Genomic DNA, 17654 nt, shown 5'->3' with positions numbered 1-17654 from the left:
CAGATGTTTGGTTTTGAGATGCCGCACGACGGCATTGGGCTTGTTTTCTGCACAAACACGCTCATGCATAATTTGTGCAATATGGACGCCGCACCTGCAGCCTTCCTTAGATTTGTAGTGTTAAAGTGTGCGTTTTATAAAACGTGACATTTTATTACGCCCTGGTTTGGATTTGGGTTGCATGCGAGAGCTGATTTGAATTCCTCCTCTGATGAATGTTTCCTGCGGCAGCAGCAAATAAATAAATAATTGCATCCACACAAAAAAAATGACCTTGACCCTGGAGGTGCGTTCAGGAAGTTTCCAACACCGTGCATGCTTTTTCCAGCATGCATTTGTGTTCAAATGCATTGCAGTCGTGATCCGAATGCACAGATGGAGGGCAGAGCCGGCGTTCACTAGTTTCAATGCCTGCTATTGTTTTCTTTAGACTTGAGTGTTGTTTAGGGTTCGATCATTTGCATGCCACCCCCCTTCCTTTACCCCTCGGTTCCTGCACTTTCGCCTGAATTGTGTTGCAGTTTTGCGCTGTTGGAAAGTCGGGCAGGAGGATGGAGGGGGGTCTGCTAACTACAGCTAGTCTGTTGCCATGCAACTTGGCTTGGAAATGCTGGGAAAAGTGTGAATCGTTGAGAAAAGAGAGGGGAAAGAGACGGCGTATTAAATAAATAACAGGAACGTGTGGGCATGCTGCTAAATTTGCGTAGTATTTATCCGTTTTGAACCCGTATCTCGTGCCAGTCTCGGAGATTTCGGCTAACGGAGGATAGGCCCGGATGGTGCGGCGTACATTTGTTCTGCTAACATCCGTAGCTTATTAAGCCACATTGAAAAGTGGGGTTATTTTAATAACGCGCTTGTGCACGGGCCGAAAAAAGTGCTGGGCGCAAAGCCTGCTGCTATTTGCATCGCTCTGTTTTGGTTCTGCTTGTCAATCAAACACCGGCGATTGCATTAAGTGCAGAGATGAAGAGAGAGAAGAAGATTTCTCCTCCCACAATCCAGCACCTCTCAGAGCGGCTTTGTCTTTCTCTTAGCGAGCAGAACGACGGCAGAAAAAGCAGCCGAGGCGGCGAGGGGGAGAGATGCAGAGGAATATCAAACCCTTTAATTGTGCCTGAGATTAGGAATTAATGAGCGCTTTAGCTAGTAATAGCAATATTATTGCTACAATTTGCTATCTAATGCTAATAATGAGCCGGCTTATAATAGTCTGATTTCCAGGCCTCTGACTTGCTGGGGTTATTTCTGCTCATCTTTTTTGGTTGTGTGCCTAAAAATGTCCTTCTAGCAACTATAAAATCACTTTTTAACTACACTTTGCAGGTTAGAATGACAAAACATACAATGCAGAAGCGGTCTATATGACTTGTGCACTGTATTTCAGGACTCATTAAAATCTGTGATCTCTTTATGCTTTTAAATGATCTCAGCAACATATGACTTCAGAAGATGGGAATGTTTTTAAATACACACACTTATTATATACTATCCATTTGAAATTATTAGTGCTTTTAAATTGCATCAAAGTTTTAGTTTACATAATGTGTGTGTGTGTGATATATTATGTAAATATAAATACTCATGCATGTAAATATTTAAGAAAAATGTATGTTTATATATTAATTCATAATCATATGCATATAAATAAATACAACATATATAATGTATGTGCGTGTTTTAATATATAAATAATAAATATACACAACACAAACAAATTATGTAAAAAAAAACATTTATTTTGAATGCGATTAATCGCGATTAATTAATTAACAGCACTAAAATGATTAATTGCTGTATATGTATAACGCTATATATTTGTAATGCTCATATTAATATCATGACACTTAATATAAATATTTAAATACATAAATATATTTTCGCTTATTTAAAATTTTTATTATTAAAAATATTTAAATGCATTTATTTACTATATTTATTTATTTACTTTTCTGAGGCATTGACAATCTTATTTTATTTGTATAAATTTTTTTGGTGGTTCAGGATACAAGCAGTTTTTTTTAATGTTTTTTTTTTTTTTCGTTTCCTTTGCTCGTAGGAAACTTAACATGCCTTGTGCTGAATTTGAAGTGTCCATCAGTGTCTCTGTCAGATTCACAGTGAATGCATTTGAACAGTGTGTCAGTAATCAGTCTGACTCTTCACGCAATCAGATCCTTTAAACTTTGAATGAACTTGAAAATATGAATCTCTTTAGTCATTTAGGCCACTTGAGTTCACCATTTCCTCCAAACGCTGTAGCATCTATGCTAAGAATGCGTGTGCTTTATTATTAGCCGTCTAGAGACATCACGCTGAGCTCGCGGAGAAAAGATGCCAGAATGGCAGCATTACGTCAGCGCTGTGGGGAAAATCTCACTTCACTTTCATTGTCTCCGTGATCTGTTTAGTTCACTGCAGCAGAATCGTCTGTCTTCTCTATTTGTGCAGCGTGTGAATGTGTCGTTTGAGTCCCTGCATGACCTTACAGATGTCAGTACAGAGAATAATGGATGCATCTCTACTTTATATAAGAAAACAGTTCATCCTTGATCAAGAGGATCTTCAGTTCATGCTGCTTTTGTTCGGCTGCTCTGATTTTCTGGCCTCTGACTGTATCTTATACCATCTGTCCCAAAATCACTGGTTTTTTTTTTTTTTTTTTACTTTTTTCTTGAAAGTAAATGTAACCAGGGCTTAGGGCAAAATGACACTGAAAATGCCCACATAGTGAGACTGATATTTCATCATATACACTGCTGGTCAAATGTTTTTGAAAGAAGTCTCTTCTGCTCAGCAGGGCTGCATATATTTGATCAAAATACAGAAAAATTGTGAAATATTTTTACAATTTAAAACAGCTGTTTTCTGTGTGAATCTCCGTTAAACTATAATTTATTTCTGTGATGCACAGCTGTATTTCCAGCATCATTCCTCCAGTCTTCAGTGTCACGTGATCAGCAGTAACTGATTTACTGCTCAAGAAACATTTCTGATTATCATCAATGATGAACACAGTCGTGCTGCACAATATTTTTGTGAAACCCGTGATATATTCAGAAGCTTGGGGTAAGTGAGATTGAAAATACAGAAATAAATCAATACTTTTATTCAGCAAGGATGCATTAAATTGTACAAAGGTGACAGTTAAGACATTTATATGAATGCTAATAAATGCTGTTCTTTTGAACTTTTCATTCATTAAAGAATCCTGGAAAATATGTATCACAGAAATGTTTCTCGAGCAGTAAATCATCATATTATTCTGATTTCTGAAGATCATGTGACACTGAAGACTGGAGGGATGATGCTGGAAATACAGCGGAGCATCACAGAAATAAATTACACTTTAACAGGAAATTATATTTTAAAATAAAATTCTTAAAAAATAAAATTTAATTCGTATTATATGTCATGCATAGCTGTCAGATTCTCATGAAAAAATATTTTCATGAAGCAAATAAAATACCCCTAGAAAATGAAGTTACCTTTAATAAAAAGTGCATTTCTGAGCATGACACCCACGAGAGACTGACCCCTTCATGGGCCTCAGAACGGCACAAAAAGCTTTGGTTGTTTTCCACTTGTTTGCTTCTCGTCCCCCCCAAAACCCAGTCGTGCTGTTCTGTGTGTCCTCCAAAGTTACGTCAGCAGAGTTTGTTTCCCACCGTGCTGCTGGCTGGATTCGGGCTCTGTTGACATTGTTGTGTCCTGTAGCCCACTTCCTTTGTGATTAAACGTCTGCGAGTGTGTGTTTGTGAATAGCTTTTTATCTCTGTGTGCTTTGATAAGGCCGGTCTGGGCTCTCACACGCTGTTTGTTTGACCTGGAAATGGGGCTCTTGGACCTATTTGTGCTTGAACTGTTTGGGACGGGTGCAGACGCAACATTCGCCGCATGTTGATTAGCGCTTATGTCACGAGTGTAAAGTCAACATTAAAAACGGCGCGGTTTACTCTCTTAATTGGTGTTGCTGCTGGTCTTAATGTCAGTGAATCATCATGGTATTATGAAGAACAAACCGCCTCTGAACCGTCATCAATCATTGTTTTCACCTTTTTTACTTGATCCAGTCACGTTCTCTACTGTAGCTTTGTTTTACGACTGTTTGCAGGTTTAGTTTAAATGCCATTAAATAAATGATAAATGCAAAAAAATCTAGTAGATTTATTTATGATTAACATTGTTGAACAAGGTGGATTTACTATTTATTATTTTCACATATTTAACATCCTTTATTAAGGGTAAATTTACTATTCATTATTATTTTTAATTCTTAAATAAGGCAGATTTGCTATTCATTCATTTAGTTTATTATTATTATAATTTTTTATTACTTAATAACTTAAATAAGTTAGATGTTTTGCTTATTAATTTCATTATTTGTTTCTATTTAACCTCCTTAAATGAAGTATATTTACAAATCTTTTTTTTTATATTGTTTATTATTGCCATGTTCAAACAAGTTATTGTACAAATTTTTATTTATTGTATTTATTATTTACTAGTTTTTTATCCGACTAGCAATCCCCCTCGTTTTAAACATAAATCTCTGAATACATAATTTTGTTATATATACAAGTTTGTGGCATATTTTTTAATGTACTGTTTTAGGAAAATAACTTTTTGCCATTTTTTTCAATGTTGTTTGATGTTTCAGCTTCTCAGAATAACCCTGATAACGTGAGTGATATAAGCAGAATGAAAGCAGATGAACATGGATGTTGACTTCGAAGGCCGAGTGTTGTTTTGGACGGGCGCTGATGTCTGTAAGGAAGTGCAGGCAGAGCTACTTCCTGTTTTCGTGCGCTGGTCTCCTGAGTGCAAAGGGGACTGCTTTTCTCCTTCACTTACTGTTAGATCTGCTCACTGTGCTTTATCTAAGGGCTTTTCCATTAGAGTCTTGTTTAGTTCAGGTAGCCGGGTCCAGTCTGATCTAATCTGGTGCATGATGGGTAATATAGTCTTCTTTCTATCTGTCTGGTTCGGTTAAGGCGAATCCCTCCATTCACTTCCATTCAGATCCATATAACTGAATGTTATTGTTTTATTTGTACTGAACTGGACTGTGTCATTCCTGATCCCGTCCCGTCTGGAGTCGTAATGAATGACTTCAAATACGGCTGACTAAAGATGATTCAGCACCCTCATGAAACAACAATAGGGCCAAAGTGCATTGTGGGTAATGACGACTGATGGGAAACACCCAATCACACGTCCACACTCTCGTTCACAATAACTTTTGGAAAATCGCCCTGCCTGTTTCAAACAGGTTCCTAAGCTTTCCAAACGCATCGAGAGTCGAGATCCCTAATCAGATCTCTCTAATGTCTTTAAGGTTTCTCCTACAACGCATTGAAAACAAATGGAGACTTCTAATGCAAAATCTCAGAGGATTGCACTCCTAAAAACACTCCTGTAGCTCAAGTGGTAGAGCATTGCGTATCAAGCGCAAGGTTGGGGGTTCGATTCAAAGGGAACACATGATACGTAAAAACTGATAGCCGCTTTGAATAAAAGTGTTCACTAAATGCATACATTTAATTTAATTTAAATTTAAAAACGAAGATTCTTTATTGGCTTCAATGGTTCCCTAAAGAGCCTTGAACATCCACAGAATCATTAAAATGCAGAAAAACGTCTTTATACTGGAAAAAGGTGTTTTAGGTCTTTAAAAATGTTCTTCAAAATGGATCATTTAAGAACTGTTTGCTGAAAGGTTTTTTGGGGAACCAAAAATGGTTCCAAAATGCATGGTTCTTCAATGGCATCACTGCAGAAACACCTTTGTTGGAGCTTAATCGAAATGTGTAATCGCAACATTTTGATCATTGGAGTTAATAGTGTTCACCGTCTGTTTGATTAGGTGTAACTTGTAACTAACTGCATGATTCTTACTGTACATTTCTGACACTAATAACCTTCTCCTAAATGTAATGTAGAAACGTAATATTTTCTGTAAAGCTGCTTTGCAACGATTGGTAGTGAATAAAAAGTGCTATAGAAATAAGCTTGAACTGAATTGAATTTTTAAGAGAGTGTGTCGCCTGTAGAGTTTCAGAAGAGATCTCAACGTTGTCAAATGATTTGATCTTTTTAGAAGTCATTCACTAATTTGTGTCTGTTTTTACTTTCCTACTTTGAGAGAAACATCTGAGACTTATGCTTCATGTGTTTCTCAAATATATCTCACACGTATGTTAGAAAAGAGCAATACAATTTTATTCAATTAACTATTTTAATAATGAAGCGCCATAAGGTTCAGTACAGGTTTCTGAGACAAAGTTAAATACTTAATGTGATTCTCAATTTAGTCTCACTGAACGCTCGTAAGCTTTGAAAGAGCAACTTATGAGCATTAACATTTTATTTAATTGTTATCTCTTTCCCTTAATGAAGATTCATGATTGTCAGCGCAGGTTTTTAAGAGAAACATCTGAGACGAAGTGAAATGTGATTCACAATTATGTCTCATTTAAGTCTCTTAAGTTATAACAGCAATAGTTTTATTCAGTTAATTATTTCCCTTAATGAAGCGTCATAGTTTTTAATTTAGTAAAAAGCGAAACACTAATGTTGTTCTAAATTATGTCTCATTTAAGTCTTGTAAAGTTATAAACGAGCAACTTTTGAGCAAATGCACAGCCTATTATGTCTAAGAGCAACTTCTGAGCAATGCTTTTTACCTTTAACTTTGCAACTGAATGTGATTTTCAGTTTATTACAAACATTTGAGACAAAGTGAAATAAATTCTCAATTATGTCTCATGCAAGTCTCATAAAAGAGTAACTTCTATGCAATAAAGTTTGATTGGGTTAACTCTTTGCTTTAATGAAGCTTCATGATTTTCAGATCAGGTTTATAGGAGAAACATGTGAGACAAAGTATTTAATGTGATTCTCAGTGACGTCTCATTTAACGCTCGTGAGACTTTATTTGTCATCGTGCTGGAGGATTAACCAGTAACATGTCCCGTGTGTTAACGAGTGGTCTTGTTCTTAACGAATGGCGGTGATTTGCGCGAGGGGTGGGAACAGCACACCTTGTTTTGTCGTCGCACCTGCTCATAGAAGTGAAGGTGAAGAGACTCAAAAAAGTGTAATTAGCCGTCTGAAAATAAAGGCAGAGGAACAGCAGCACTGTGTGTAATTAACACGGCAGGTGAGGAGCACGCTGAAACAGAGAACTTTTAATTAAAACGGCTGACTTGTTTGGATATTGTCAAGTGTGCTGCTGGAAGATGTGCCACTGTAATGGCTGCCATAATTGAGCAGTGACAGAGGCTAATGCTGCGTGTGTGTGTGTGTGTGTGTGTGTGTGTGTGTGTGATGTCATCTGTGTCAGAGGTATGAGTGTGTGTGTGTTACTGGTTTCATTAATGTTGTGTTTGTACTGTATAGAGTTGAAAATGAAGGCTCATTAAGTTGCTACTTTTATCATCAGCATGCTTAACTACAATACTGTGGATCTGTTTTGTTCTGTTTTATTATTTTTGTATATCCAAAACCTCACATATATTATAATAATTAGGTTAACAAGAAAAATAGGTATATAAAAATCATTAAACAAATGTCAAGATTTTTTCCCCATTGATATGTATATGTGATAAAATAATACATTAATCTTTCAAGATTTTATCATATTTTCATATATTGTTTTTATCAAAATATTATTACTTTTCAATATTTTTTTTATATTTATGTGATTGTTTTTATTATTTTACTGTTATTTTGGACCCACTTTATACTAAGTGGCCTTAGCTACTATGTACTTACATTTTAATTATTAATTTAGTACAATGTACTTATTGTGTACATACATGTTTTTACATTGTACTTAAATTTTTAAAAAACAACATGTAATTACATCTGTATTTAATTTCTGTAATTACATTTATAATTACACTGTTGACCCATACTTTACACCTTAACCCACCCTTAAACTTACCCATACCTCCAACCCTCTCCCTAACCTTACCCCATCCCACCTCAATAGCAGCAAAAGTGTTTTACAATACAATATGAACACAATAAGTACATTGTACTTATTTTTTATGTAAGTACATAGTAGTTAAGGCCACCTAATATAAAGTGGAACCGTTATTTTTAATTATAGGTGCAAAAAAAAAAAAAAAGAAAAGAAAAAAAATAGAATGCAACTAATTAAAAATATACCTAAACATTAATAGTATGTCAATGATGCTAAAAGAGCTCAGTGAGGTTGTGCTGTATTGTGAAGGGCTTACTGTTATTGCTCTGTGTATTTGAGCATGGATTGACCAATCTTCTGTTTTATAAGGGTTTCTCTTAATTGCTCTGTAACTAGTTAAGTTGAAACTGTTTTATTAGGCAGAAGAAGCTTGATTTAGCAGTGAAATTCCTGCAGTTGTTCACATGTTGTCGTGCATGACTGAAATTTCAGGAAGTGTCAGGTTGAAGTGAAGTGTTCGGATTATCTGTGTGTGTGTGTGTGTGTGTGTGTGTGTGTAAGTTGAGAGGAAATCTCATCTTGGTTTTCCTAAAAGGCAGTTGAACATCTGGCAGTGTGTATATGTGTGTGTGTGTGTGTGTGTGTGACGCCATTGACATTCCATTCCATCAGTGCTTTGCTTATGGCTGCCGTTTGCATGCATGCATGCTTGTATGTATGTGTGTGTGTATGTGTGTGAAGCCATTTGCAATCGTAGATAGCCCCTGTGTGTGTTTTATGTGTTTGTTTATGTGTGTTTGACGTGTGTGTGTGTGTTTTTCTCACTCTCATGGTGTGGGCAGTACGTGCTACTGTTTTTCCAAGTGCTAATTTTTGCTGCAGTTGCTGGTTTAACGTCCGTCTCGTTACAGCTTGAACCAATTACAGTCCTAATTATTCAATAAATATGTATTTAAGAAGCTGTTTACTTTTGCGTGTGAGTCGTGGCACGTACAGCAGGAATCAAGCCCGCTGGGGTTAAGCGCTTTAAACATCGGACAGAAACCGCAGATATGAGACCGAGTGCAGAGAAACGTTCAGAAACGCAAAGGTTACGAACAAATCGTGGCCTTCTGAATTAGTTTTTCATAGTAGTTATTGTACAAAAACATGTCAAGGTCATATTTCATACCAATTTATTTAAAAAGGGAAAAAAATATGAAGTATATTATGAAGTAAATATAACAATATTAATAAAATATAAAATATATTTTGCGTGAAATTTTTTTGTTAAATACAGCCTTGCTATCATGCACTTTATGCACTTAATCGCACTTCATGCACCAAAAATTGCACTCAAATGCACTTTATGTGCAAATGTAATCTATGCACAAGACTATGCACTTAAATTAAATGCACTTTATGTAAAAAAATATGCACTTCTATTAAATATAGATAGATAGATAGATAGATAGATAGATAGATAGATAGATAGATAGATAGATAGATAGATAGATAGATAGATAGATAGATAGATAGATAGATAGATAACAGTAATAAAATGTACAGAGAAGCACAACTGTGAATAACACAAGTTTCAAAGAAGCAAAATGTCTGGATGCATAATAGTTATAAGAATATGGGGGGTAAATGTGTTTAATTGTCATGCTTCATTTTCTCTAAGCAAAATACTATTTAATATTAATGCCTTTTGATCTGGGACTGAAATTTGGCCTGCTCTTGACATATTATCATTTTTTTCACTCTTGCGTTCTTGTTTAAAGAAACAGAGGGTGAAACAGACAGGAATGTAACCGGACACTGCGAGGAGTTTTCCCACAGAAGTGCCCTCTCATGAAAGGCTTTTGTCTGGCCGCTGTGTTCAAACATTCTCGTTTCTCTCTCTCTCTCTCTCTCTCTCTCTCTCTCTCACTCACTCACTCGGTTGTTCTTTTTTCTCTCTGAAAGTTTTGCAGGTGTTCAGGGCGCAGCAATGAAACGAGGTCTGTTATTTAGTGCGTGCGGCGGGCTGGTGGGCGGGGCTTCCTGGCCTCTTTCTCCTCCATCAGGGTCATTGGCTGAGGAGGAGCAGAGAGGAGGGGCTGATGGGTAATGTGAAAAGCAGAAAGACAGAGATCTGCTCAGTGTAAACACAGAGTGTTCTGTTATAGACACTGACAGACCAGACACACACACACACACACACACAGGTTTTCGGATGACAGTGTAGTTTTGTGATTCTCCATAGTAGAGTAAACGGTAATATGCAGCAATTAAACACACTATTATACAAATATTAATACACATTTGAACAAATTAGTGTAAATTTAAGTATTTCTGAATCAAGTACATGCTAATAAAGCAATAAAAAGCAAAGTTTCTTGTAAATGTTGTTTAGTTAATGTTAACTTACCTTTAACATTGTAGGAGCTGTATTTACAGGGAAACACCTGGAAATGCAGAATTCTGATATTCTGACACTGTTTACGTTCATTCTCAAAAACAGGCGTTTTGACCAACAAGTGCATTTGACCGTTCATGCGTGCAGCCGCATGTCCTATGAGGCGCGAATGTTATTCATATTGTGTTATTGAACACAAAAGTGCATGTGAGCATCTGTCAGTCAGAAAGTACAGCAGAAGATTGTTGCATTATATACATTGTAACATTATTAACATTGTAACCATTTTTTACTGTTATATTGGACATAATCTTATGTATATATTGGACATTGACCTTACATTGTAACATGTAACATGTACAGTTATATTGTAAAATGTAACATTATTTGGATATATTGTTACATTGGACATTAACTTTATATCGTAACCTTATTTTGGCCATAATGTTGGGTGCTGACGTTAAATCATAGCATTAATTTGACAATATTGTAACAATATCTTCACAGTTCTATTGGACGTTGAGTATAATGAATGTTAATATTATAAAGTAGTAACTTTTTACAGTTATATTGAGCATTAACATTATATTATAGTAGTATATGACAATTATTTTAGACACTGACGTTATTTTGTAACACTTATTTTGACACTTATATTAGATATTGATGTTATACTGATACAATATTTTGATTGCTGTATCGGACGTTGACCTTATATTGTAACATTAACTTGATAGATATATTGGCTGTTGAAGTTAACTTGTAACATAATTTTAATAGTTATTCCGGACATTTATAATGGGTGTTGGCGTTACATTGTAACATTTTGAAAATTAAATTGTTGCTTAATATTGTAACATTATTTTGACAGTTTTATTGGACATCATTATTATATCGTAACATTATTTTGACAGTTTTATTGGACATAGTCGTTATATCGTAACATTATTTTGACAGTTTTATTGGACATCGTTGTTATATTGTAACATTAATTTGACAGTTTTATTGGACATTGTCGTTATATCGTACCATTATTTTGACAGTTTAATTGGACATCGTCGTTATATCGTAACATTATTTTGACACTTTTATTGGACATCGTCGTTATATCGTAACATTATTTTGACAGTTTTATTGGACGTCGTTATATCGTAACATTATTTTGACAGTTTTATTGGACATCGTCGTTATATCGTAACATTATTTTGACAGTTTTATTGGACATCGTTGTTATATCGTAACATTATTTTGACAGTTTTATTGGACATCGTCGTTATATCGTAACATTATTTTGACAGTTTTATTGGACATCGTTGTTATATCGTAACATTATTTTGACAGTTTTATTGGACATCGTCGTTATATCGTACATTATTTTGACAGTTTTATTGGACATTGTCGTTATATCGTAACATTATTTATGGACATCGTCGTTATATCGTAACATTATTTTGACAGTTTTATTGGACATCGTTGTTATATCGTAACATTATTTTGACAGTTTAATTGGACATCGTCGTTATATCGTAACATTATTTTGACAGTTTTATTGGACATCGTCGTTATATCGTAAACATTATTTTGACAGTTTTATTGGACATCGTCGTTATATCGTAACATTATTTTGACAGTTTTATTGGACATCGTCGTTATATCGTAACATTATTTTGACAGTTTTATTGGACATCGTCGTTATATCGTAACATTATTTTGACATTTTTATTGGACATCGTCGTTATATCGTAACATTATTTTGACAGTTTTATTGGACGTCGTTATATCGTAACATTATTTTGACAGTTTTATTGGACTCGTCGCTATATCGTAACATTATTTTGACAGTTTTATTGGACATCGTTGTTATATCGTACATTATTTGACAGTTTTATTGACATCGTGTTATATCGTAACATTATTTGACAGTTTTATTGGACATCGTCGTTATATCGTAACATTATTTTGACAGTTTTATTGGACATCGTTGTTATATCGTAACATTATTTTGACAGTTTTATTGGACATCGTCGTTATATCGTAACATTATTTTGACAGTTTTATTGGACATCGTTGTTATATCGTAACATTATTTTGACAGTTTTATTGGACATCGTCGTTATATCGTAACATTATTTTGACAGTTTTATTGGACATCGTCGTTATATCGTAACATTATTTTGACAGTTTAATTGGACATCGTCGTTATATCGTAACATTATTTTGACAGTTTAATTGGACATCGTTGTTATATCGTAACATTATTTTGACAGTTTAATTGGACATCTTCGTTATATCGTAACATTATTTTGACAGTTTTATTGGACATCGTCGTTATATCGTAACATTATTTTGACAGTTTATTGGACATCGTCGTTATATCGTAACATTATTTGACAGTTTTATTGGACATCGTCGTTATATCGTAACATTATTTTGACAGTTTTATTGGACATCGTCGTTATATCGTAACATTATTTTGACAGTTTTATTGGACATCGTTGTTATATCGTAACATTATTTTGACAGTTTTATTGGACATCATCGTTATATCGTAACATTATTTTGACAGTTTTATTGGACATCATCGTTATATCGTAACATGGACATCATCGTTATATCGTAATATTATTTTGACAGTTTTATTGGACATCATCGTTATATCGTAACATGGACATCATCGTTATATCGTAACATTATTTTGACAGTTTAATAGGACATCGTCGTTATATCGTAACATTATTTTGACAGTTTTATTGGACATCATCGTTATATCGTAAACATGGACATCATCGTTATATCGTAACATTATTTTGACAGTTTAATAGGACATCGTCGTTATATCGTAACATTATTTTGACAGTTTTATTGGACATCATCGTTATATCGTAAACATGGACATCATCGTTATATCGTAACATTATTTTGACAGTTTAATAGGACATCGTCGTTATATCGTAACATTATTTTGACAGTTTTATTGGACATCGTCGTTATATCGTAACATTATTTTGACAGTTTTATTGGACATTGTCGTTATATCATAACATTATTTTGACAGTTTTATTGGACATCGTCCTTATATCATAACATTATTTTGACAGTTTTATTGGACATCGTCGTTATATCGTAACATTATTTTGACAGTTTTATTGGACATTGTCGTTATATCATAACATTATTTTGACAGTTTTATTGGACATCGTCCTTATATCATAACATTATTTTGACAGTTTTATTGGACATCGTTGTTATATCGTAACATTATTTTGACAGCTTTATTGGAAATCGTTGTTATATTGTAACATCATTTTGGACAGGTTATTGGACGTTGACGTTAAATTGTAACATTAATTCACAATTACATTCGGTTGACGTTATATTATAGTTTTTTTCACTTAAATTGGACGCTGATGTTATATTGTAACAGTAATTGTCCGTTATAATGAACATATTTTAACATAATTTTAACTGTTACATTAGATAGTATATTGTAACAGTTAAGTACATTTAAACTTCCAACCCGGAATTTCACAGCAGGATCTGGAAGCAAATTTTTAGTGTTATTATAAAATCAATACGAATACATTTCTAGGGTTTTATATGTGATCACATGCTCGCATCACCATCCTCACATCCATTTGCTCCGTCTCCATCCCCGCATCGGCTGTTCCAGGATTTCACGGAATTCCCTGTCTGGGTCCCGCTCGGTTTCCACGGTAACAGGTGCGGAGTTCACCCTGGCGTCTGGACGCAGGCAGGTGTGTGTGGACTTAATTACGCCGAGAATTCCAGCGCGCACACACACCTCACATGTTTCCACACTGCAGAGTGAGACGAGCTGTTCAGAACTGTTCTGCGCTAGAGTTTGAACCCAACACAAAGCCAAAGAGCAGGTAGAGCCCTGCATGCGGTTTGAGCGCTTTAACGAGTGTGTTCTTGTAAAGCTTCCCTGAAAATTGCTCTCAGCAGAGAGACAGGGAGAGAGAGAGAGAGAGAGAGAGAACAGCGCTTGATGGGAAACATCGAAGCCTCCTTAGCGCATTTGAAACCGAAGTGTGAATGAAACATATCGGCTCTTTAAGAAAATATTTCAAGCTTCATTTGCAGAGGGTTTTTCAAACGGCACAAATTGTTTTCACCATGCTAAACTCCTGCAAATGAGTAGACTGGAAATGTTTACCTGTTTACAGACACAAGCGCTTTCACACATGCGGCGTGTTTTGATATGTTCTCTAAAGAAGAGAGAGAGTGGCGAAGGGAGAAAGCGATGGAGATGTGTGATGGCTATTGCTGCTCGTCACTGTGTATTACATGGCCTTGGGTTTTAAAGGCAATGCTGTGGCAGATGCCAAACCGACGAACACAATGCACACGCAACGCAATGAAAACATGACCTTCTCTCTCTTGTTGCGTCATTCGGTCTTTCTTTCTTTCTGTTCAGTTGTCATTTCATCATTGGGAATTATAATTGCTGAAGTTTTTCAAGGAATATTTTGCTCGAAATTAACATTTTCACGCTCACACTCATGTTTTTCCAAACCTCTAAGACTTACATAGAAACAATCACTTTGTTTTTTTGCCACAGTCAAACTCCAAAAAGGACAATAGATAAATAAATACAAATAAATATTTTGACACTAATAATGGATGTTGATGTTATGTTGCAACATAATTTTGACAGTTTATTGGATGTTGACTTTGTATTGTAATATTAATTGACAGTTACATTTGACATTGACTTTATATAATGGCATTTTTTATGTTAAATTGGAAGCTGATTTTATATTGCAACATTGACGTTTTATTATAACATTATTTTTGACATGTTGGACGTTGATGTTATATTGTAACATAATTTTGACTTATTTTGGAAGTTGATGTTATATTGTAACATTAATTGACAGTTCCATTTGCCATTGACTTTATATTATGGCATTTTCTTATGTTAAATTGGATGCTTATGTTACGTTGTAACATTGATGTTAATGTAACATTATTTTGACTGTTATGTTGGACAACAGTGTTGTATTGTAACATTAGTTTGAACATTTTTCAATATGACAGTTGTATTGGCTGTTGACATTATATTGTGGCAATATTTTGACAGTAAAATTCGTAATTGATATTTTATTGTACTGTAACATTATTTTCAGAGTTATATTACACACTGATGTTACATTGTAACATTTCCATAAATTTAAATTGCCGACTTTTCATCTGTAAACGTTCACTTGTTTTTTCCCCCAATCATTGTTAAACTCCAAAACTGACTTTTACATTAATTCATTATTTTAATGTATGTTTTAATTGGCTGAGAAGCAAGCTCTTTGTTGCTGTCAGAGCAGCGTGAACATTCGTCTAAACGGTTGCGTGGATTTGGATGACAGGAGAACGATTCCTGCAAAGAGATCTGCTGGTTTGCTGTGGCGCTCAAGTCTTTGATGTATCTTTTTCTCTGTTTCTCTCTTTTCATCTCTTTCTTTACCTTCCTCAAATCGGTTTTGTTATGGCTGTGAAGGTTCTCTGAGTGCGAGCGCTTGAATAGGCTCTTGGTTTTTGTGTGTCTTGTGAACTCAAGTACAGACATGTATAGTCAAACATCTACAGCTCTTTCATGGATAATCAAAGGTCTGGACATAAAGAGTTTTGTCATTACCTGGGAAACAACCCAGATTAAAAAAAAAAAATATATATATATATATATATATATATATATATATATATATATATATATATGTGTAAATAAATAAATATACATTTAAAGACCTTCATATATATGTATATATATATATATATATATATATATATATATATATATATATATATATATATATATATATATATATATATAAATGTATATAAGTATTCATGTTAACAGACCAGACATGTTGTGTTTTTAACATAGTTCTGGAAGTATTTTTCCCACTCATTTCCTCTTATGGGATTTCAGACATTCTTTAGTAAAAAGTCACATTTCTGAGCTGAATCACAATATAACTCAGGAAACTCAGTTAAGTGACTCTATATAGTGGGCGGAGCTCTCTTCCCAAAAGAAATTTCCATGGTTACAGCGTCTTCTCTGATTGGTGGATCTCTCATCAGGATTATGGGTAGTGTAGTTCTTCAACATTAACTTCAGAGCAAGAAAGAAGCATATATTATTATTCCCCCCAAAAAATTAACATGAGTTTTACTTTCTATTGCTTTTTAAATGCACTGAATTGCTTTATATGCACAGTATAAGTTCTGATGTGTTCTTTTTTAATTTATTTTGAGATTGACATTGTTTATCTGTAAGCTTCACCAATTTGGCATCACGAGACATCATTGAGTCAGAAGTTTGGGAGACATTAGGAAGGTGTCACGGCCAAAGCTTCTCCATTTTCATATGATCCTAGTTTATTTTCTCATCTCTCATCGCTAGATTTTCCCCACATATAAAAGCGTTAAGCAAAAGCGACTCGCCCACACATGTCACACACACACACACACACACAAAACACATATGGACACACGCACACTCGATATTGTTATTTGTCACTTGCATCTTGTTTCTGGGCTATTAAAAGCCCGGCGCTCTCACACACGTGGTCAGACTCTTTCTCTCCATATGTGTGTGTGTGGGATGGGTCGGCCGGGTGTGACAGAGGTGTGTTGGGGTGTCGTAACGCCTGGCGTCGCTCTGCTGTTTAGATAATGGTGATATGGGCACTCTTGGCTGCGTCGGGAAGGACATTAATGTTTTAGCATATGTCTGCTTCTGAAGTGTGAACAGAACTCATGTTACGGATCGACTCGCTGCCCCTCCGAGCTCAACGCGTCTCTGAAAAACCAGTTCTCTCCTCGCAGACGGACGACAGAGATGCTCGAAAATAGTCTGTACCCGAGTCTGCCGATCCGGTCCAGCCTGGTCTGGTCTGGTCCAGTCTGGTTTCACGGGGATGGTTGTTGATTATAAATTGAACTGTATAAAAACATCTGCTTTGAGCATCAGAATGAGGAAGAAAGGGGATTTAGGAGACTTTGAACGAGGAATGGTTGCTGGTGCCAGACGGCTGGTCTGAGTATTTCAGAAACCGCTGGTCTACTGGGATTTTCACACACAACCATCTCTAGGGTTTACAGAGAAAATATCCAGCGAGCGGCAGTTGTGTGGACGAAAATGCCTTGTTGATGTCAGAGGTCAGAGGAGAAGGTGTGTAGAATAGCATCTCTGAACACACAACACGTCAAACTCTGAAGCAGATGAACTACAGCAGCAGAAGACCACACCGGACAGGAACAGGAAACAGAGGCTACAGTTCACATGAGCTCACCAAAACTGGACAATAGAAGACTGGAAAAACG

The 17654-nt window shown here is 35.3% G+C and overlaps 1 protein-coding gene across 2 annotated transcripts in view; it reads left to right on the top strand.

Moving 5' to 3' along the window:
• tcf4 (transcription factor 4) overlaps positions 1-17654 on the top strand; it is a 162976-nt gene that overhangs the window by 1959 nt on the left and 143363 nt on the right. The window lies entirely within an intron of this gene.

The sequence above is a fragment of the Carassius auratus genome, chromosome 21 (assembly GCF_003368295.1).
Source record: "Carassius auratus strain Wakin chromosome 21, ASM336829v1, whole genome shotgun sequence".
In the NCBI taxonomy this organism is placed as follows: Eukaryota; Metazoa; Chordata; class Actinopteri; order Cypriniformes; family Cyprinidae; genus Carassius; species Carassius auratus.
This window is presented reverse-complemented; position numbering and strand designations above follow the sequence as displayed.